The following is a 23817-nucleotide window of genomic DNA, read 5'->3' on the forward strand; positions in this document are numbered from 1 at the left end:
TTCTAACAACTTAGATTGTTTTCCTAAAGAACGTGTTATTAAACACTAAGCAAAAAGAAATGCAGTGAAAATGCTTGGACTGCAGTATTATTGCAGCAGTGACTTTGAGATGATGCTTGACTCTCACAAATGTCTTAGAGTTTGTCAAAATATCTAGACTGTGCTTTTGTACAAAGCAGCAATTAAACATGAACTGGAAATTGGGATGGGTAGTGTGACACTGGAAAAGACAGTTACCTTCAGATCCAAGAAAAGGACTATAATTAAGGAATGACATACCTTACATCTAGGGTTAAACAACAACAGCTGTGAAGGGGCTCTAGGTGGCAAAGCACAGTATCCACAACGTCCAGGAATGATCACCAGTATCAGCCACAAAAGAAGCAGTGACCAAGCAGCTTTCGACCAGCACTATTTAGGAAGCCCAAATATACACTTTTATTCATACATTTAATTTATATCCCAGAATAAAATATACTGCTTTAAATCGACATACAAATATTATTCCGTATAAAAATAATAAAATAGATATATTCAAATTCCTCTGGTTGAGAATATAGAATTTTTCAATTGAAGGAAAGAATAAGCCCATCTGTTTGTTTAATGGGTGAATAGCAATGTATCTACATGTATTCGGACACAATAACATGCCTTCTATTTACTAATATAATTCTTTAAAATTATTAGTGTTTCATCATTTGGTTTTGACAGTAACAGGACATCATACAGTTTCAGTTTTCAATGTCTAAGACTGTTTGAGAAGTAGTTGAAAAGCCTTGTCTTGCTGCTCACTAGGTAGTTTCAAAATTCCAGTTAAAAATTGTGGGAGTCTCGCATCCTGAGCGTAACATTTTCGCTTTTTATGGTAGCCAACCAAGCTTGGGGAGACTGTCCTGCTTCAATGGCTGTGAAGGCCTGAATGGTCATGGCTGCATTACGCTGTTGTGCGACTCTAATCTTGCATATATACCACAGGCAAACCAAGGAGACCAACACCAGAAGGCCTGCTAACGCTCCCATGCCTGCCCATTCCTTCAGATGATTCAGGCTGCAGCAATCCATGATGATAATCCTGTGGCTAGTCCTGCGTCCACTCTGGTAGAATTTACAGTGACAATGGCCACTCTCAGCTGCTCCATCAAGCACTGCACTCAGGGTCAGCCACTTTGGACCTAGAGAAGAACATGTCTGATTGCACGCGGGTTGATGCCCCAGGTCCTGCCGCTGAGAAAAAGGTATCAGTCGGGTCTGATGCTCTTTGGGTGCATGACACCTAAATGAACATCAATACAAAGTCCCAATTTATTTCTAATATCAGGGATCAGACCTCTACTCTTGCCTGATGCGTCTAAAACAAAAAGGGGGAACTGTAGAGAGCTGAGGAATGCTATGCCTTAAAGATGGAGCTGGTTTCCGCCTTCCACCTTCCCGATGGTGAGTGGTCTCTGTCATGAACAATTCCACATTTGGCTAAGGCTGAGGATCTGGCTTGCTTCCATGTATGTGGACCTATCTGCATTGCCCACGTGGCACGCTGGGGTTTGCTACCCAGAGGCTATTTAAGCTGTGGGCTGGCTTTCCCCAGGGTCAGATGATTGTTCAAGGTTCCTGAATAAACTGCATTGAAAAAAAAAAATTGTGGGAGTCAAATCCCACCATTTACCTGCAAATTTCATGATTTCCTTGTTTTTTATTGCTGAGTAATATTCCATTGTGTAGATATACCACAATCTCTGCATCCATTCCACAACTGAGGGGCATCTGGGCTGTTTCCAGGTTCTGGCTATTACAAATAAGGCTGATACAAACATGGTTGAGCAATTGCCTTGTTGTGTACTTGAACCTCTTTTGGGTATATGCCTAGGAGTGGTATAGCTGGATCTTGAGGAAGTGCTATTCCTAGTTGTCTGAGGAAGCACCAGGTTACTTTCCAGAGTGGTTGTACAAGTTTACATTCCCACCAGCAGTGGAAGAGGGTTCCCCTTTCTCCACAACCTCTCCAGCATGTGTTGTCACTTGAGTTTTGAGTTTTTGTGATCATCCTGAATGAGCTATCCCAGAAGCAGAAAGATGTACATAGTATATACTCACTCATATAGACATATAATATAGGATAAACCTACTAAATTCTGTATACCTAAAGAAACTAATCAAGAGGGAGGACTCTTGCTAAAATGTTCAATCCCTATCCAGAAAGGAATAGAGGATGGACATCAGAAGAAGGAGAAAAGAGGAAACAAGTCAGAAGCTTGACACAGAGGACCTCTGAAAGGCTCTGCCCTGCAGACTATCAACGCAGATGCTGAGACTTAAGGGCAACCTTTGAGCAGACTGCAGGGAATTTTATGAAAGAAGTAGGAAACAGTAAGATCTAGAGAGGACAGTAACTCCACAAGAAGAACAACAGAACCAAAAAATCTGAGCATAGGGGTCTTTCCTGAGACTGCTATTCCAGTCAAGGACTATGCATGGGGATAACCTAAGACCCCTGCACAGATTGCCCATGGCAGTTCAGTATCCAAGTGGGTTCCATTGTAATAGGAACAGGGACTGTCTCTGATATGAACTGATTGGCCTGCTCTTTAATTACCTCCCCCTGATGGGGAAGCAGCATTACCAGGCCACAGAAGACAAAAATGCAGCCACTCCTGATGAGACCTAATTGACTAGGACAGAAGGAAGGAAAGGAAGACCTCCCCTATCAGTGTACTTGGGGAGGGGCATGCATGCAGAGGGTGGAGGAAGGGAGGGATTGGGACAGAAGGAGGGAGGGAACCAAAGGGGAGATATAATGTGAAAAAAGTGTAATTAATAAAAAAAAAAAATATGGGATCAAGTGTGAATTTTAACAGATATTTTTCTATGTATTTTTGACTGTCTATGGAAGGACTAGGGAGTGAAACATACCACTTTTTAAATCAGAAGTAAAAGCTAGTCCAATGAATATTTTGAGGCAGAGATGTAGCATAAGGTAAAGCAGAAATCTTGGAGGGAAAAGAAGACTTCATTAGTTATATAATTATTATGGTTATCATTTATCCCATGTGCTTCTGATTGCCTCATTCATCCAGATGAGGTAATTACATTTGTAGTATGTCTTCTTTTTTGCCAAGTTTCAGGCTCAGGGGACAGAAAAAAAAAATGAACAGCACACAGCATTTGCCACATGCTCAAATGTGGAGGCGATACAGCAATTATTTTTAAATTAAGGGCACACAGCAAAAATATAAAAGAAATATGAAAGGATTGTGGAAAAGCAAAAGATTAGTACCATATCTTTCTTATTGCAAGAAGGAATAACACTGATGATGAAATTTACTCTGAGTTCTTGAAGCTTTCCAAACCGCAAACAGGAAATAATTCTACAAGATAAACTTGCTAAGTTATGAACAATCTTAATGCAATTGCAGTATATTGTGTACCAGAGTGTATGGATGTCAGAAGTTAAAAATGTGTTTTGACTTGATACTGGAATAGAATGAACAATTATTCCAAATATAACCACATGGAATCATGGGTGATATTTCACTAAAGAAAGAGCTGAGCAGTCAGGCCTTCTTCACAAGACAATTTCTTGTTTTTGACTCTTCAAAAAGTAACTCTGGCTGCTACTGAAAAAGAATGAATGAGAGTAATGGAATCTTTTACAACATAGATTAATTAATCAGAGTTAAACATATAGTCCCAAGAGTAAGGTAGTTACTATGGTAGAACAAAAGCCCCCAAAATTTAAATAATCATTTAAGTAATGAAATAAAATTCAAAGGTGCAGCAGTATTTAACTTGGAGAAAAACTAACTCATAGAATTCATAAAAATTATTTAATAAATTTTTCAGATGAGAATAAATTATTATTTTAGGATATGATAAAATTAGTCTGCAAGATTTCACCATAATCATAACCATCTCAGTAAGAAAAAAGGCAGAAATATTTAAGGACACAGTAGTTGTTTTCAAAATGGATGTAATAATGATAGATTGCTTACTTAAGTGTGAAGTAAGAGGGGTTAGGGAGTGTGTACTTCTGAAGGAAATCCTGGGAGGTGGGTGCAGTAAGAGCACAGTTTTACCCAAGCTCCCCTGTAGGGAGCCTTGTGGTTGTTAGTTATTTTTTTTCAGCAATGACCTCACCGCATCCTCACATCCATACGGATATTTGGCTTCATTTCCTAAAATCTCTTGTTAATGGCATTGATTGTACAGCACAGCAACCTCTAACAGAAGATTCTCTAATGCCCCCTGAAATAGTGAAGACTGTAGGGTGTTGATGGCACACAGTCTTTTGACAGGCTTAAATTTTATAATAATTCGTATGTTTATCATTGTTTTGTCTGATTTTATTTTCTCCTTTCTTAATTGCTTGAGCATTTTATGAGGACTAATAATATATGGTAACCAAACCATCCACCGTTCCCTTCCCTTCGATTCTGTCCTTCTTGAAATCATGATTTTCCCTGCCAACACCATGTACTTTGTCTTATATAACTCACTGAGCCCTGTGTTTTCATGGCTGTAGAACAATCTACTGAAGTAGGAGTAACCACATAGAAGCCACAATTCTCAAGAAAACTCATTGTTCCTTCCACATCAGCTACCAATTGATAGTAACGTCTCCAATACATAGGTGACTTCCTTCTCTTCCCTGTCCATGTTGGAATGTTCAGAAGCTTGGCACAGAGCGAGTCAAGCAATGAAGCTACAGTTGCCATGAATTCACATGTAAAATTGTGCTGTCGTGGCCTCAGGTTACTGTTTCACAACAAACGTTCGCTCCCTCTGGCTCTTTCAATATTTCTGCTCAACCTTTCATGATGATCTCTGAGACTTGAGGGAAAGAACTATGATACTGATGTCCCATGTCGACCTGAGTATCCCCTGGTCTCTTACTTTCTACAGCTTGACTGGATGTGGATCTCTGTATTAATTTTCAGTGCTTGGAGAAAAGAGACTTTCTAATAAAGGTTAAATGATGTAGGGAATGGAAAAGCACGAGAAAGGAGGGAGTATAGGGATAACTATTGTTAACAAATAATAAAAATGTCATAAGGAAGCATAAAACTGTAGAAGCTTCAAAAATGTAAATATATAAGAGGACTTTAATATACATTGGTGGGGACAATATTACTCCCAGGCTCCAAAAGCTGTCAAACAGCAATCTCAGAGCTAGAAGTGTTTACCTTATTTCTTAGTGTTGATCAGCTAGTATTTCAATGTTTTGTTTATCCAGAAGACATTCTTAGTAAGACTGTATATAAGAAGGTACTTCCATGTATGTGGACCTATCTGCATTGCCCACGTGGCACGCTGGGGTTGGCTACCCAGAGGCTATTTAAGCTGTGGGCTGGCTTTCCCCAGGGTCAGATGATTGTTCAAGGTTCCTGAATAAACTGCATTGAAAAAAAAAAGATGAACCAGACCTAAGATATGACTAAAAAGCACATATGATGTGGGAAATCTGATTGGGAGGAAGCTTTGCGGGTCTGGAGGTTTAGGATGGAGAGACTATTGCCCAGAATTGTGCTCTAGGTTAATTAAATAAATCCTAGTCTCTGTATAGAGATTTGGGTTTAGGAATAACCACTGTTTAACTAAAAGATAAATCAATATTAAATATTAATAATCATCAAAAAAAAGAAGGTACCGCAGAGGGCCTCTGAAAGACTCTACCTAGCAGTGTATCAAAGCAGATATTAAGACTCATAACCAAACTTTGGCAGAGTGTTGGGAATCAAAAAAAGCAGGGGAGAGTTAATATGACCTGGAGGACAGGAGTTCCACAAGGACCAAATATATCTAGGCAGTCTTTTATGAGACTGTTTCTCCAAGAAAGGTCCATGTTTAGATGCGACCTAGAGCCTCTGCTCAGATGTAGCCTTTGGTAGCTCAGTATCCAAGTGGGTACCCTAATAAGTGGAACAGGGAGTGTTTTTGACATGAACTCTATGGCGGGCTCTTTGACTTTCTCCCCGCCTTTCCCAGAACAGGGAGGAACAGCCCTGCTAGGCCACAGAGGAGGACTTTGCAGCCAGTCCTGAAGACACTTGATAAACCAGTATCAGATGGAAGGGGAGGAGGTTCTCCCCTATCAGTGGACTTGGAAAGGAGCAGGGAGGAGATGAGAGTGGGAGGGTGGAATTGGGAGGGAGAGAGGGAGTGGGATACAGCAGGGATATAAAGTTAACAAACTATAATTAATATTAAAAAGATAAAAATTTTAAAAAAGAAGATACTAGATACTTGAGTCATAGGACATGGGGAAAAAATTAAGCTGGTATCAATCTGAAAGCTTCAGATGTTTTTTGTTTAACTTTCATGGTGGTTGGAAGCTCATTGCTTGCGATAGGGCAAGAAAAGTAATCAATAGTCTTACCAACTTGTGAACCCTATGAGGTACAGTATTGACTGGACTGGAAATATGGGCCATCTGGTTAAATAGAAGTATTAATACCACAAGGGTAACCAACTATCTTCTGATAGTAAGTAAAGCATGCTTCACAAATAGATTCTGCACTTGGTACAGCTAACATGGCCAAAATTCCTCAGCTGGGGAGATCATTGACCTTAAGGCTAGAACCACATATACTATTTTGCTAAAAGGACATATTAAGTAAGTTTCCCTGAAATTCTTAGTTTGAAACCCTTAGATTGTGCAAGCCTACAATCCTCAATGAAGTGAACTGTATGTCTTTTTATTGCTAGATAATTAGAGAATCTATTGAAAATACACTTGTTTTTCAATCTGTTTCTATATTGGACATATGAAAAAATTGAAAAAAAACTTTTGTATTATTTATGTTATATAAATGGCTGTAATATATGATTATTTAAATGAAAAATATTGCTAATATGAATAAAACTATATAAAATGACTGTAGGTGAATAAGATATTTTTTACTGTTTGGCTCCAAGTGAAAAGCATAGAGTAATTCTTTGTGGACAAGAGCTAATCTAATTTTTGATGCCGTATCCAATTACTGGTGAATAAACAGATAGGCATTTAGGATGGACTCTTTCTAAAATAAAAACACATCTATATGAACATCATATATTAGACAAAAGCCAAAATACTAATTTTTATGTTTTTATAGTCCTTACTGGTTTTATATTTGAAAATTATAGTAATTTTCTCTCAATTGTTCCAGCAGGAATATGATGTCTCTTTCCTAAAGGATATGAAACACACTGAATGAAAGTCAAATAACAAACTATGAATTAATGTAAATATTATGTGAGCAAACAAGATGAGAGAAGAAACCACAAGACCTCAAAACTACACACAAACTACAGCAACTGAAGAAAGCTGGGGGAAGGAGAGGTGGTTCTTACTAGGAAGAGCACACCAATTTTTTTTTTCAGTGCAAAATGGTCAGCCCTAAAACATACATACATGTAATATTATATGGACTCAATGGATTATATTTGTATGTATGTATCAACAACAATGATAAAAGAGGTCACAAATTTGAAGGAAAGTGGGGATGGGTATGTTTGGTGGGGGAGAGGGAATAGAGAAATGCTGCAATTAAAATACAAACTTTAAATCTGATAAGCTTGGGTAAGATGGAAGGGGAGGAGTACCTCCACTATCAGTGGGCTTGGAGAGGGAGGAGGAGAGGGAGGGAGGGTGGGATTGAGAGGGAATGAGGGAGGGGGCTACAGCTGGGTTACAAAGTGAATAAACTGTAACTAGTATGAAAAAATGAAAAAGATGTTTAAAAATACAAACTGTGAAATAAACATAAGACACAAAAAACATACTGAAAGACTATGTGATGGCTTTGTTTATATCAAGTTTTGTTAAGATCATGATGATGTGCTTTAGCACCTGTGTATAAATGTTTTCATCTAAAATTCATATCTGTGAGTTCAGCTGTTAGCAATGTTATTATTGTTAGCATTCCTTGCATTTGCTTCTTAGAAGAAGAGGAAAAACATATTCAGTCACATTCACCCAAGAAAAATACCATGGCTCATATTTTCATTGCTACCGTCAGACACTATGGTAGAGAATTCCCCAAACATTTACGTTATGCATATACACAGGCCTTTATCTGAAAATGCTACAGAAGATCAATAGGGATGGATAAGCTCAATATATAGCAAACAAAAGTAAATATATTAAGACATGCCTTTTCTCATATATGGGATGTAATGTTAATGACATTCATATTTTGCATGGTATTAGACAGATTCCAGTAGTCCTAAGGATGAAGGACTGAGGCAAGGCAGAGGGGGAAACAAGAGTTCAAAGGACAATGCAGCCAGTTCTGACTAGACTGGATAAGCTAGGGTCAGATGGAAGGGGAGGAGGACCTCCCCTATCCGTGCACTTGGAGGGGCAAAAAGGAGATGAGGAAGGGTGGGTGGGATTGGGAGAGGAAGAGGGAAGGGGCTGCAGCTGGGATACAAAGTGATAAACTCTAATTAATATAAAAATATTAAAAAAGAGAGGTCAATAGGATAACGATGAGCAAAGCAGATGAAACAAATATATGAAAATGTCATCAGGAAATTCAATATTTGGCACACTAATATCTAACAAATTTAAATCAGAAAAAATATGATCAGATGATTAATATTTTAAATTAAAGTTTATTTTATTTTTTATGATACCATCCACAGTGGGAGTTTCCGTATGTAATTTTCCTATATCTCTCTCTCTATATATATATATGTCTATATCTCTCTATATATTTTTTCTTATTCAAACCTTTCCCTAAGATTCCTGCTACATCCTCTGGCTTCACTTTTCTGTCTTCTGTCCTCTGTTCTCCCTGTTCAAGTAGGTGCTCATTCTGACTTCTAAAACAAAAACCTCTGAAATGTTATCATTTTAATTCATAAAAAAACACTTGATTGTTTCCTTAGAACCCTTCCCACTCTCAGGAAGTCTTTGGCACTTTTCTTTCAAAAAATAAAAATAAAGGTTTATTTATATATTGAAGAATTCTAAATAATCAGTTATGAAAATAAAAGAAAAATCAATGAGAATACTAATTTTGCAACAGAACCAAAAAATCTGAACACAGAAGTGTTTTCTGAGACTGATACTCCAACCAAGGACCATTCATGGAGATAACCTAGAACCCCTGAACAGATGTAGCCCATGGCAGTTCAGTGTCCAAGTGGGTTCCCTAGTAAGGGATACAGGGGCTGTATCTCACATGAACTGATTGTTCTGCTCTTTGATCACCTGCCCCTTAGAGGAGTGAAGCCCTACCAGTCCACAGAGGAAGACAGTGCAGCCACTCCTGATGAGACCTAATTGATTAGGATATGATGTAAGGGGAGGAAGACTGGGACAGAGCATGGTTGGAGAAGAGGAAAGGAGAGTAGAATTAGGAGGGGAAGAGGGAGGAAGCTACAAGTGGGATACAAAGTGAATAAACTGCAATTAATAGCAATATAAAAATTTAAAAAATAATAATATTTTTTTCAATTAAATATTGAAGTAAAAATTTACTTTCAGTGTTTATGGCTTCATATTATTTTTGAGATAGTAACATATAAATTCCCAAAATAAATGTTTATATTTTGAATCCCAAATGATATTGTGTTCATTTTCAACTTACCTAAAAATTATTTACTTATTAAGCATGCAATAGTAATAGTTATAAAAAAAACAGGATTTATTATGCTGTTTTTCCATATAAGGTCTTGTCAAATTCAGTTAATAGAAATAATTTCCTAGGCTTTTTACAGGAAATGTCATTTCTGTGTGTAACAGTCTATGATATACTTAAGATTATCTTATCATATTATTGTAGGCTTAAATTTTTCAAAAACCTACCTTAGGGTTCTTAAACACTTTTACTTCACTTCCAACCCACTGACCAGAGGTAGGGGAGAAAGAAGGTTATTAGGAATAGGGGTTGTAGACCTTTTTAGACGTTTTTCCTTGGGGCAAGTCCACTCTTCCTTTTCAGGATACCAGAAGTCCAGTCCAAAATCCAACACCAAAGAGCAACGTGAATCAGCACAATTCAGCAGAAACAGAAAGACTCCACCAAATCTGAATGATTCAGTGAAAGCCTCGAGGCTCAGTTGGATTGTCACAAGAAGGTCTCTGCTCTTGAGCATTTCTCTCTGACAAGTGAAGTGTAGAAAAAGGAAGACCAGCTTAGGCCTCACTTGGATAATCTAGTAAGGGAAACAGGGACTATAATCAGAGAAGGACTCACTTGCCTGCTTTCTTATCACTTTCCTCCGGTTCGACTGCCTTGCCAGGCCACAGCTGAAGTGAACAAGCTCAGTCCTAATGCAAGTGGTAAAAGCAAGCAAACAAACCATAAAACAAAGCCCGGCAAAACAATGTGCACCTTATAGCCCCTTGCATGGGACAATTTCCAGCAAAACACCATGTTCTTTCAAGTGTCTGTTTTCAGCTGGCCAGCATCATGTATGCCCTATCGTGAGTTTGTTTTCAACTGAGGATGAACTAAAAACATTTCACTACATATCATGCATGCTACAAAGGTACATGTAAAAAGTTAAAGTAAATGATTTTAAAAGTTTTTTTTTTTTCAAGGGAAATAATTTGCACCTTGTTAATGGTATTTTACTTGTGTTCTATAATTTATTAAGTATTTGATTAAATTACTCAGTAAAAGAAAGAAAAGGAAAGATGTACATATTTGATACAAATATAAATGTACCACATACATATATATACATACATATACATATATACATATATATATGTTTCTTTCCCACTACTCTACTACTTTTTCTGCTACTTCTGTACAAAAGTATTACAAAAGCAAATACAAGCAAAAAAAAAGTGTATTACGCAATCATTTATTGTGTTCTTCCTCATCTTTTCTGATTAATTATAGTTGAAATTTTATTTTATTTTATTTTATTTTAGATATTAGAATGGCTTCTCCCACTTTTTTCTTGGGGCCATTTTCTTGGAAAACCTTCCAGCCCTTTACTCTCAGGTAATGTCTGCCTTTGTGGCTGAGGTGTGTTTCTTGCATGCAGCACAGTATTGAGTCCTGTTTATGCATCCATTCTGTTAGTCTGTGTCTTTTTATTGGAGAGTTGAGTCCATTGCTGTTAAGAGAGATTAATGTCCAGTGACTCTTCGTTCCTTTGATTTTGATGTTGGTTGTGGTAGTATGTTTGTGTGGTTGTGTACTTTTACTTTTGCTGTAGTGAAGTTAGTTATTTGCTATGTTTTTCTGATTGTAGTTAACCTTGTTGGGTTGGATATATCCTTCTGGTATCTTCCGTAGGGCTGGGTTTGTGGATAGGTATTGTTAAAATTTGTTATTGGAATATCACCAGGGGAAATCCTGGAGATAGCTGTCCCTCCATTGGCTTCCTTGATCTAAGGTTAATGAGCTGTAGCTGCCCAGACACTGTGCTCAGATACTGTGCTTGCTGGACACAGCCATATTAAAGAAACTTGAGCCTAAAGGTTTGGTAGGTTTCCCAAGGGAGACAGGTTGATTGTTGGAGCAGTATCAGGGCTGTTCCTATGGCTACCAGGGATCAGAAAACCCAAGGTTGGAGCTGAGTGTCCCTGTACCCAGAAGGTATTCATTCATGGCTGGTGAGCACATCAGAAAGGTGTGGGTCTAAATTCTGGAGATCCTGTGCCTGTGAGAAACTAGGAACTTTTCTGAGGATGAGCTGTGTGCCCTAAGGTCGGACTCAATTGTTTCTCTCACCATGAGGTTTTCTATAGACTGGGAGACCCAATAGCTAGTGTTTTGAGGTCCAGAGTTCAGTTTAGGAGGGGGAGCACAGCATGCAGGCCTATGGCGAGGCACTGGAGAATAAGAGTCTGCAGGAACCTTGGAATCTTTCCAGAGAATAGCTGGGTGACCTGAGGTTCGACCCATTTGTTTCCCTCACCTTGGGGTTTGCTCTCACACAGTCGCTGGTGTTTTGATCTGTTGGTCACTGTGCTGCCCTGCTGATCAGACACAGTGTGTGATCGGCATGGACATCTTGGATATAATCCCCTTATTTATTCCGTTAACATTATTTAAATGACAAATTCAAGTAAGAGTGAGATCAAAATTAAACTTTAATATACTCCTTTGGGAAATATATACTACTTTATTATTTTTTAAGTTTACTTGGAGAAATTGTTTCCATGCAATAAATTCAGATCTCACTTGAAACCAGTAAGGAGATTTCTCAAAAATAGATGATAGATAGATATATAAATAAATAGATGACAAAATAAGATGTTAGATAGTTGGTAGATAGATAGATAGATAGATAGATAGATAGCAAAACAAAACAAATCAGAAAAGTTCTAGCATATAATCCCATGGTTATTTGCTTAAATACTGATAAATGTAACAGGCACACTTTCACAGTGATTTACATTGAGGCATTATTCACCGTTTTAAGTTGTGAAACCAACTTAAGCGTTCAGTAACAAGTGGCTGAATGAAGAAGAATGTGGACTATAGACATAATAGGCATTTTCCCGACCATAAATATGATCAAGTTTTGCTCTTTGTAGACAAATTGAAGCAGCTGAGATAATAATATTAAGTGAAGTAATGCAGTCTTAGAAAGATTGATAATGTACTCTGTCTCCCTCGTGGTTCCTAGATTTTACTTACACGCACACGTATGCATATATGACATGAATACAGAAGTAAATGTGTGTGCGGGAACAAAGTAGACTAATTAGGAGGAGAAAGCAGAGAAAGAAAAGAGCACAAGGCAGAGGGAATGCGTTCAACCTACAGCACAGCCTTGTAGGAAAATGTCCTAATATAATATAGCACAATATGTAGTGAAAACACGCCAAGGCATTTTTATAAACCATTTGCAAGCTTAAAATCAAGATCAAGAATATAAGCATTATTGACTCTGCCTCCTCATCTGCCATGACGTGAGCACAGTTTTTATTCAATGGGAAGACATTGAGATGACTATCTTAGTGCTTATTGCTTAAGAGTTAACCATTATTATAGTATAAGATTAATGTATCTCTTGCATAGCCCTCATAGGACACTGTGATGGGAAAGTGAACCAAATCTTAGAAGTGACTTTTGTAAGATAAACTGTCAGTTTCAACCAATTATTTGTTGACAGCTGTAAATTCAGAACAGTATTTTCTTAACAAAGAACTAAAACCTCAGTGGAAATGCTCACACTGCAGAGGGAATATGTAGCAGAGTCATTAGTCTGTTATTGAAAACAGCTGTCTCTTCTAGGAATCAAATCAAACAATACATTCAGTAATTTTTTAAATAAAAACATCGGAGTAGTATGCTGCTGCAGGCTGCAAAGTTCTTTTGTGTGTGTGTGCTTGCTTGCTTGCTTCATTCTTTTGATACATATTTCCACTTTGTAGCTTAAATCCCGCCCAAACTCAAGATCTTCTTGTCTTATTCTCTGGAGTGTTGGGGTTGCAAATCTGCGCTTTATCACCTAATTTATATTTGGGTGGTTTTAAAATGTAAACAACTTATTCCTGGGCTCGAGGGATGGCTCCCTGGTTAAGAGCGTCTGCTGCTTTTCCTGGAAATCAGAGAAGGATTCCCTGAATTCATGTCAGGTGGCTGGAAACCTGCAACAATCCCAACTACAAGAGATCCTACACTGTCTTCTGCTCTCCCTAGAAAGCCACACAAATAAGCATAGCCACATACAGACTTAGCGGATACAATGTGCTGTTCTAAGTATGGGAAGTACTCTGGTGAAAACAACCACAAACTTCATTGTATTAGGTACTTCATGCTAGCCTGTACTGTTGCTATGAAAACCCTTGTATAGTATCCTCCTCTTAGTGTTCTAGAGGTCGCTGTTCAGGAAAAGACCTGTGGACATGAGATTTAGAATTTACAGACTAGGCATCATTCTTTTTACTGATGTATAATTAAAACTGAGACATGATGTCTTCATTGTCATCTCCATGATAAAGATGAGAAAATCACTATTGGTCACTCCAATTGTTATAACATAGTGATGACTTCTACCAACTTTTTGACATAAAGAGAAATATAAAGATGTGGTTTTACACTTTAAATGAACCACTTACTTTGTAGATGCCTTTACATATCCATAGGCTCTACAGCAATAGAGATCTGATCATATTTGGAACAAAAATATTTGGACATTAGAAATTTCTAAAACAACAACAACAAAAAACAAACAAACAAACAAACAAAAAACAAAAAACATGATCCTTCCTGGAAACAGAAAACTAGTCCTTATGAAGGAATGATGAAGGAAGCACCCATGTCCATTCTTTCCATGGACCGTTAGTTCTGAAGCACATGATGACTTCAGGCATAAATACCACTTTACTAAACAAGTGTAATATTCCCTAAAAACAACCTAAACATAAATTCTTATATCTGCAAATAAGTGGAGAGCATTATAGAAAATTTTGACTGAGAGTGACCAAAATGCTGTGTTCATGGAGCCTAGTACATACATCATTACAGCATTCCTGTACCTAACTAAGCCTCAGGGAACACTTTAGAAGTGAGATAAAAAGGAGAGACAAAGGATTGGAGAAATTTGATTTGAATGATTGTGTCTCCTCATTTTATCAAAAGCTGCACCTACTAAACTCTCACCAACTCAGGTGTATAAGCACACGGTGGACAATAATAATACCGACAGACATGCCAACATGGGAGAAAGATTACTAATTCTCAACTCTACATAAAGAACTTCAGGCAACTAGGGAATTCTGAGAACTGGAGAAATATTTTTTTTTTTTTTACAAGGAAGAGTACATAAATTGTTTCTCCAGTATAAAATAGTTAGCTCTGAAAACATACCTTGTAGAGGACTTTTCCTCCTGCAATATGGCTGCTGTAGTAGGGTATCACATCCAAAGATCTAGGTCTATGCAATCCAACTGGAATACATACATGTTCTGGAATATAGTATGATCTGGATGAATACAAGCTTGGCTTTAATATACACCTTTAATCCCAAACAATTAAGGTAAGGTTAGTTTATAGAAGGAAGCATCTATGTTTGAAGGAGCAGAGGCAATCACTCACATGAATTCTCTTTGATCACTTCCCTCTGGCAAGGTGACCTTAATAGGCCACAAAGAAAGAGGATCCAGACAGTCATGATGAGACCTGATAGGCTAGGGTCAGATGCAAGGGGAGGAGGACCTCCCCTATCAATGGACTAGAGGAAGGACATGGGGCAGGGATGGAGGGAGAGAGGGTGGGTCCCTGAGGAGGGGGAAAGAGGGTGGTACTGGGAGAAGATGAGAGAGGGGGCTACAGCCAGGCTAAAAAGTGAATAAATTGTAATAATAATAGTAATAATAATGATGATGATGTAAAAAAATAAAGTGACATCTAATTGAAGGACAAAACAATAAATCAGAGAATAGTTTGACAGGATGAGTCAACTCTCAAGAGAACAAGAAAGAGGGGTCACTTAGGAGTTCAGGGGCAGAGAGAGAGAAAGGGATATTTTTTAACATAGAGTTGGCTAATGGGACAGTTTTATAGACCCAGGTTGCAGAGAGAATAAGCTAGACACAGGGAGAAAACAACAAGTCAGATAATGAAAAAGAGGCAGAAGTTTAAAACATATTTCAAGACTTAGTTTGAGGCCAGGTAGTGAAATTCACTAGGAATCCAAGAGAAACCAGTTTGAATCAGTCAGCTTAGAGAGAAGTTTAGGGTAGTACAGCTATGCTGAATCAACCAATACCAATGGGAATTCAGAAAGAGCTAGAAAGGTTTGGGAATGGCTCTCATTTCATTTCCTCATCTGAGGAAACATTTACATACATCATATGCTTTTCTAAACATGAAGACACACAATAACATACGCATCCACATATTTTGAAAGACAGCAAAGGGCATATTGGAGAATTTGTGAGGAGGGAATGGGAGGGAGAAATTATGCAATTCTATTAAAATGTCAAAGATAAAACAAATTAAAAAACAAGTGTTTCTGTGCTTAGGAGCCACAGTAAATATTTACAATAGAAATTATATGTATAATTATGCTTTTGTAGTCTCCTACCATCCTACAAAACTTTGGTGTTTGCCAGTGAGTCATTTAAATATCATTCAACTAGATTTTGCCTCCTCTAGTAGTGTATATATAAACCAGCATGTAGTTTGGGAATTAAAGACGTACAAATATTTTTCCTATGATGATTTTCTAAGCAACATGTCACAATCATTTGCACAGCACTTTATAGTATAAGAGGTATAATAAGAAAATGACAGATTATTTGAATTATGTGAGAGTGTACATAGCAGATTATGCTAACCTCATTTTATTTTATATAAGGGACCAGATTAACAAGCATCAATCTCTGATAACAAGAGACAGTTATGCATTGCTAAAAGTGCCTTGACAATATTGTCAGCTTTTACTTATGGTATTAGAAAATGTTTTTTTTTTCAGTTTATGAATCTAACAAATGTTTGAATATTTAAATATGCATTGAAGACTATTCCATAGGAAATTAAGAGAGAGCTGCTTGCTTTCTTTGGCTTCCACCATAGAAATTCTTCTTCATCGTACTACTTACAGTCATAGAATCTAGTGAATTACTATTTAAGGATTACCTGCTTGAAATAAAGATATAAAGGTGCTCAGTCCAATGATATCATGTCAAGGCACTTTCAAGCAATGAAGGAAACAGAATAAATGTGAATGTAATAAAGTGCTAAGAAATAAAATTTGAGAAAGATTCTATGTGTCACACATCTATAAAGTAGTTTGTAAAAGGGACTGGTGGGGGAAAAAGTGACTTTTGCTACATGATTTGTGTCCATTAGTGTCTTTTGGCTTTCTAACTAAAATAAAGGTAATGCCCTCTATCAGCCAAGCTATCTATTACAAAAACACACTATTATTTGAACACCTTTAGGTTTAAGATATCTCTAAAAGTACACTTTCTGAATTCTTACACATTTTATGTGTCCTAGGGATAAGACTTATGATACTAGACTAAATCCTCAATTGAAAAGTTACATTGTTGTAGGGGAAGGTATTCAATACACGTAACAAATGTGTTCGAATGCCATTGTGCATTGCTGTACTGGTGTTCTCAGTTCCTTCATTTGAATAATTTCTGTTTTGTAAAATGTAAGGGGATTGTTTAAAAAGGATTACATATACACCGATGATTCATGAAGATAGACGTTCCCACAAGATAACTGAAATAATCAAAAATATTGTTAACAGAAATTACAAGTCTAGACAGCACAGAGAAAAAATACCTGAAGTCATTTTAACAAGGATGATTTTTTTTAGAAAATTAAATAGAATTTATTACATAAAGCCAGTAAAAATATGCACTTAATTATACTGTTTCATATTTAGTATATCATATACTATAATACTAGGATGCTCTTTGTTTTACTAAAATGTAATTACATCAGCGATGTTAATTATACATCTATATTTCCTTCAGAAAGTTTATCTCTAAAAACCAGTGTAGTTTTAATTATACTCTATAATATCTATACCTATTTTGGTTTTCAATATTAATATCTTTATATTTTCCAAAGTTAAACTGAAAGCATCATTAATTCTAACAGCCCCCTTGTTCAAACTTTGTACATATTCAGTATGTATGATTTTGCAGAATTGTTTTTTACTACACTATTAACTTTCTGTCAGAATAATATACCTTATTTTACTTTGGATTTATAATACCAAGAAATGGTATTTTAAATGGTTAAATGAAATTATATTTACAGGGTTTGATTTGTTTGTAAGAAAAAAAATAACTGCATTCATGTTTAATCTGAGTATCATTTTTTGGTGTGTTGAATTCATTGTGCTTATAACCAGATCAATGTGGATTGAGTAGATTAAAAATAAATTCTGGGATAACTCTTAAATAAACCAGTTCTTTGATACACAGAGTCCCTTATTCTTACAATGGTTGAATTCATTATGGACTTCAATTTAAATTTTATTTCATTAAGTAAAGAAAAAATGAGTTCTTCTTTAGACTCTTATCAATAGTGAATCAGAAAGAATAATACTTTAAAATTTTAAGTTTCAATATTTAAATGTGTACTTAATATTTTAGGAACTTACAATTAATTCCCAGAGCAAGCTAGATGGACTCTTAGATGCTTGTAATCCCAGTAGTAGGCAGGTAGAATCAAGAAGCTCCAGAGTTCAAGAATATCCCTAGTCACATTGGGATTTTTAGATCCAGCTCGGTATGACAACTAAATAGTAGTAATAATTACAAGGTGAAAAGAAATAAAATTAATATATTTTAGAGAATGAGAAAATTAATCAAAGGAATGAATATAATATTTAAATATTTTAAAAGCTAAATAATTTTATTTTTATCAAGGTTTTAATCTTCACTTATTGAACTGATAAATGTAAGAGAAGGAGTTTTAAAATCTGAAATATTTTGTTTCTTGATAGTAAAATAATCCTAATAGCTAAAATTTATGAACAAAATATTGTCAAAGATTTTGATATTACCAATTAACAATAATGTGATGAGTCTAATATCAACACTCATTAAGTTAACTGTAGATGTTTCCAGATACTAATGAGAATCTTACAGTCTCTATTTTGCATATTAGTGAGAGAAATACATAAATTAGTAAGAATTATTAGAACAAGGTGATAATTACTAAGGAAAAAAAGAGACTAATGTGTCAAACAAGTTACAGATAAGTAAAGACTTTTAAACGTATAATAAATGATCCCATGATATATGCAAGAAAGTGACCCTGGGACTAGGAAGAAGACTCCAGGTACGATGTAGCAATTATAATAACCTTTAATCATAGCTGCAGCTGCAGGCAGGTGGAGGGCATTGCAGGGGAGTGTGGGTTGGAGGCAGGCAAGGTGATCTTGGTGGAGCACTGCAGCAGAAATAAGAATGAAAACGTCAGCATACGGTGAGATATCTCAGCACATCAATATATTTCAATAAAAAGTTACTGCTATTATGTTTTAACTCAGAGGTGATAATAGTTTCTACACTAAGAGCAGCATCCTTAAGCTTTCATTGGAACTGCATCATTATTTACGAAGTTTATTTTAAGTAGCATTTTTAATATTTTAAAACAAAAACTTCTTGTACCTGAACATACATAGACTGCCTCTGTGGGAGGAATTGAAGTTATTTACCAATATTAATATAGACATGATAATTTTATATTAATTTACCTAATAAACTTACATTCTTTCTTTTAATTGAAGTGGTTTTCATGTGGGTAGGGACTTCACGAATGGCAGATATTTCCTTTCTCTAAATACTGGTTCTCAAACCTTGTAAAGCTGTGACCCTTTAATACAGTTCCTCATGTTGTGGTGGCTCCAACCATAAAGCTATTTCATTGCTATTTCATAACTATAATTTTAAGAATGTTGCAAAATATAATGTAAACAACGGATAGGCAGGATATCTGATATGCAACCTCTGTGAAAAGGTTGTTTGACCCCTGAAGAGGTTATGACCCACAAGTTAAGAACCATTGCTCTAGATTGAGCTGTTGGTAAAATGGTATCTCAAGTTTCCATTACTGTTACAGACTACTCAAGGTCGTCAAGTTAAAGGAAGGAAATTTAGTTTGACTGATGTTGTCAGGTATTTGAGCTGATTGTCAGTTTGTCTCATTCCTTTTCTGGCCAGGGTGAAGCTCAGTATCATGATAACAGAGGCTGTTCTGGAAGAGGTCATTCACCCCATGGCAGCTGGGAAATAAAAGGAGAGAAGCAAGAGAAATGCTAGGGAGAGAGTGGGGAAGAATGAATAACTCAGGGATCAAATACACCTGCAAGAGCATATTCTCATTGATGGGCTTACTGTTGGATTCACTTCCGATTGCTCCAACCACATTCCAAGGTTATCAATTGTGGAACCAATCATCAATACAGGATCTGGGGAACATTCTAATTCCAAACTATGACACACCAACAATGACTCTTTAAATCCTATGAGCAACACACAATTCACCATACATTCAGATACTTTCCAAGACTCCCCATCACCTTGGTTTCAACAATGGTCAAAAGTCCAACTGCTAGTACAGGTATCTGATGAAAATCCCTTGATGACTGTGTGTGAAACTCAGGAAGACTTCAGGCTCTTACTTCAAGTGTATGTTATATCACCTGGAAAGGCATGGTTGCAGATGCAATTAATCTGCCAACAATTTACTTTGATTTTTCCAATTATGAGATTATTGTAGGTAATAATGTTCTGATGCTCTCTGTTTTAATGGTCTGCTATTCAGCAAGAAGAAGCAAACAAAATGACCCTCTAAACTATGCACAAGGAGGAGGAACGAGTCTAAAGACTGTTTCTTGTTGCTGAATGTGACCTTCCTCTGGCACCTACAAGAAAATATCCACCTAAGTTATATAAGTAGAATGGAGAGTGTTACCCTGATTTTATAGATGGAGTTTTAGATGAACTTACAGTCCATCATAATGTAATGTCAGTCTGCTTAGAACATAAGCAAAAGTCTAAAACAACTCACATTTTCACACTAACTTAAGAAACTTAATATAGGAAATTGATCTGGTTTCACACCACTAAATATGCTGTAATTTATTCGGTAGCAAGAGAAATGAGTACAATAGAATGTGAGAAGCCAATATATTTTTCAGGCTTAAATAAGGCACATCAAAATGCATATGTACAATTGAGTTTTTTTTCTTAATTTAAGACTAAACTTTAAAGTGTTTGTTCATATGCAACTGGACATATTCTGAAATTCATTGATTTACTGCCATTAAACTTGCATGCTTTGTCTTTTCTCAGTGAAACTCATGATATTAGACATTACTCACTTTTATCACCTTTATCGTTCCTAATCTACATGTTTTTAAGCTGTCAAAAGTATTTTATCTATGTTTTGAAGAAAAATGTTAATTTTTTATAAGAAGAAAAATGATGAGAATCAAATTTAAATTATGGACAAATTTGGATGACAAACAAAATTTAAATGTACAATCTTCTTTCCCAAATGAAATACAAATGTTATTATTTCATAAAGTTGCCCAAGAGGTTTAAAGATTATTTTACTTTCAAAAACTACTTAAAATACTAGAATTAACTTTTCAGTTATGGACAGGGAAACTACAATATAGAAATAATGTATGTATTGGGATAGTATTGGACATTCCTTGTTGTTAACTATGTGTCGATATAATGATGATGATGATAAAACCCCAAGTATCTGAGAACATTTGCAAGGTGTTTTTAGATAATCATTTCAATTGAAGTTGGAAGGCTGAGCTATACCTTTTCATGGCAACCTATAAAATCGGCATGGAAGAAGGAAGCTTTTGCCTGCTTGCCTTTACTCTCACAGGCAAGTTTATACACTGCTGCTGAGGCATTCCTTCACTGGTATTCCAACCTATTTTTTCTATATTCTGAAATAAACTCAAAACCAGTTGATGTACCTAGACTGTTGGAATTAACAACTATTAGCTTCTTAGATTTTCCATCTTCAACAGCCATTTTTAGACTAACTGGATCATAGACAGCCTGTAAGCCACAGTAATAAATTTCGTATATAAAAAGGAGAGAGAAGGTCATTTTATCAGCTCTGTTCCTCTAGAGAACATTAATAGAATACTGATGAATTGTAGTCTATGTTATTTGTAGTTAGCACCCATTTCTATTTACTTTAACATTACTTTTTAATGTTCACCAAATTTCAAAAACTCTGATTTTGTTCCCATTTCATGCTTCAGTTTGTATAAACCTTATCACATCCAGAGTTCACTGTTGTGGTAATTCATACTTTAACCGTAAATATTCCTTCAAATTAATGCTAGATTCAAGTGATCATTAAATCAAGATCAGAATACATATTTGATTTAAAGATATATGGTTTTATAATAGTGACTTGCAGGCTGTGGTCCAGCTAGTCCAACAATGGTTTTCCACTGTAGAAAGTCCAGGAACCAAGGACTTCTTCAGTCCTAGAGATGATAAAAGTAAATGACTTATTTTACTCACTTTGAATTATTTCATGTACAATAAAGTTTAACAAAAGTAGAGTGTTAAAATTCCACGACATTGCCAAAGGGGAACCAGTACTTGCCCATAGGTTTCAGGATTCTGAATTCATCAGATTCTGTTATCTTAAGCATCGACCAGCTGAGGTTTACTTCACATTCAAGGTCAACATTTTCTTCTTTGTTGTATAATATTTTCCATTTAGTTACAGCATTTATTATAAATAAATGAATATATTTATACCTAATTTTAAGTGCCCCAAATTAATGTTTACCAAAACAGAAAAGAATTAAGCATAAAGTAACTCATGAAAAATGCAAATAATGCTATATCAGTAGATTATATTTAGAAGTGTATGAAACACAATTGTAGTGCCTTATCTTGGTTGGCAAACTAATACACCTAGAAAGATACACCTGGAAAGATACACTTGATACACTTAATACACTTGAAGAATTGGTTCTTTCAAATGTCCCTTCCTTATGTTAATTGATGGAAGAAGGATGAAACACAATGCCATAATAACATTCCTGGGATATTTGGCATGGACTTTCTGAAAAGGTAACTGAGCAAGCCAGGACTAGTGATCCACTAAGAAGTATTCCTCCATGATTTCTGTTTCAGTTAAATCCTCCAACTTTTTGCTTGAGATTCTGTATCGTCTTCCTTCAGTGAGTCACGACCTAGGAGCTGTAGAATGCAATAAACCTGTTATTCCTTGAATTGTTTTCAGTCATAGTGTTTATCACAGCAACAAAAAACAAATGAGAACAATCCATATGAATGCTGCATTAAAAGAAGGGAGAGGGAAAGTGGGATTGGGAGGGGAGGAGGAAGGGAGGGATACAAATTGAATAAACTGTAGCTAATAAAAATTTTAAAATAGCTAGAAGAATAAACTACAAAATAATAAAGCAATTGTGTAACGGTAGCGTATTTTCTATATCAGTTCTTCAGTTGAGGGACATCTAGGTTGTTTCTACTTTATGGCTTTTATAAATAAAGCTGCTAAGGATATAGCTGAGCAAGAGTTCTTGTGATAAGGTTATATGCTCAGGAGTTGCTGGTCTTGGGGTATAACTATTCCAAATTCGGAATAAAACCTTTGATTCAAAATTTATCCTGCTTACAAGAAGTTTAGGGATAAAGATGAAACAAAGAGTGAGGGAATAACCAGCCAATGACTGACACAACTTGAGACCCACCACATGAGAGAGAACCAATCCCTATCACTATTAATGATACTGTTCTATTCTTGTAGACAGGACTATACCATAACTGTCTTTGAAGAGGCTTCTGCCAGCAGTAATGGAAACAGATTCAGAGACCCACTAAACATTACGAAGGTTTGAGGGAGCCAGAGGTGTCAAGATCTCTACAAGAAGACCTAGATAAGTTGTTATAAACAGGTGAATATTTTTTAGGTTTATTCTACATGTGTCAATAAGTATTGTGAATTCCAAGAGATACCTTCATAGTTGTCATAGGTCACGTGTGTCAGCTTTTAAGATGTGTTTCATATCATAAAGTTATTATTGAGGAGGGAAATTTATTAATCAAATGCAACAGAAAAAGTCTACTGGCCATATGAGCAAAGAAGGCACTGGTCCCTCATCCTCTTCATCCCATAGAGAACTGTTTTCTGCTCAAAGTTCTTCTGGCCTCCGGTACCAAGCTACTTTCCAAGGTTTTATTTTCCAGTTTCACATGGAATTTTCTCTGTCAGATTAAACATATAACTCCTATACATCTTGGTTTAGGGAGGGACAGTTGTTTAAATGAATATTCATCTTTGAATTATTCATATTTTAAATCACTGAGGATGAAAAGACCAAAAACTTCTCATCTCTACCTTCTCCAAGAAGCTGCCTTCTATCCTAGCC

The sequence above is a fragment of the Meriones unguiculatus genome, chromosome 16, assembly GCF_030254825.1.
Source record: "Meriones unguiculatus strain TT.TT164.6M chromosome 16, Bangor_MerUng_6.1, whole genome shotgun sequence".
Taxonomy (NCBI): Eukaryota; Metazoa; Chordata; class Mammalia; order Rodentia; family Muridae; genus Meriones; species Meriones unguiculatus.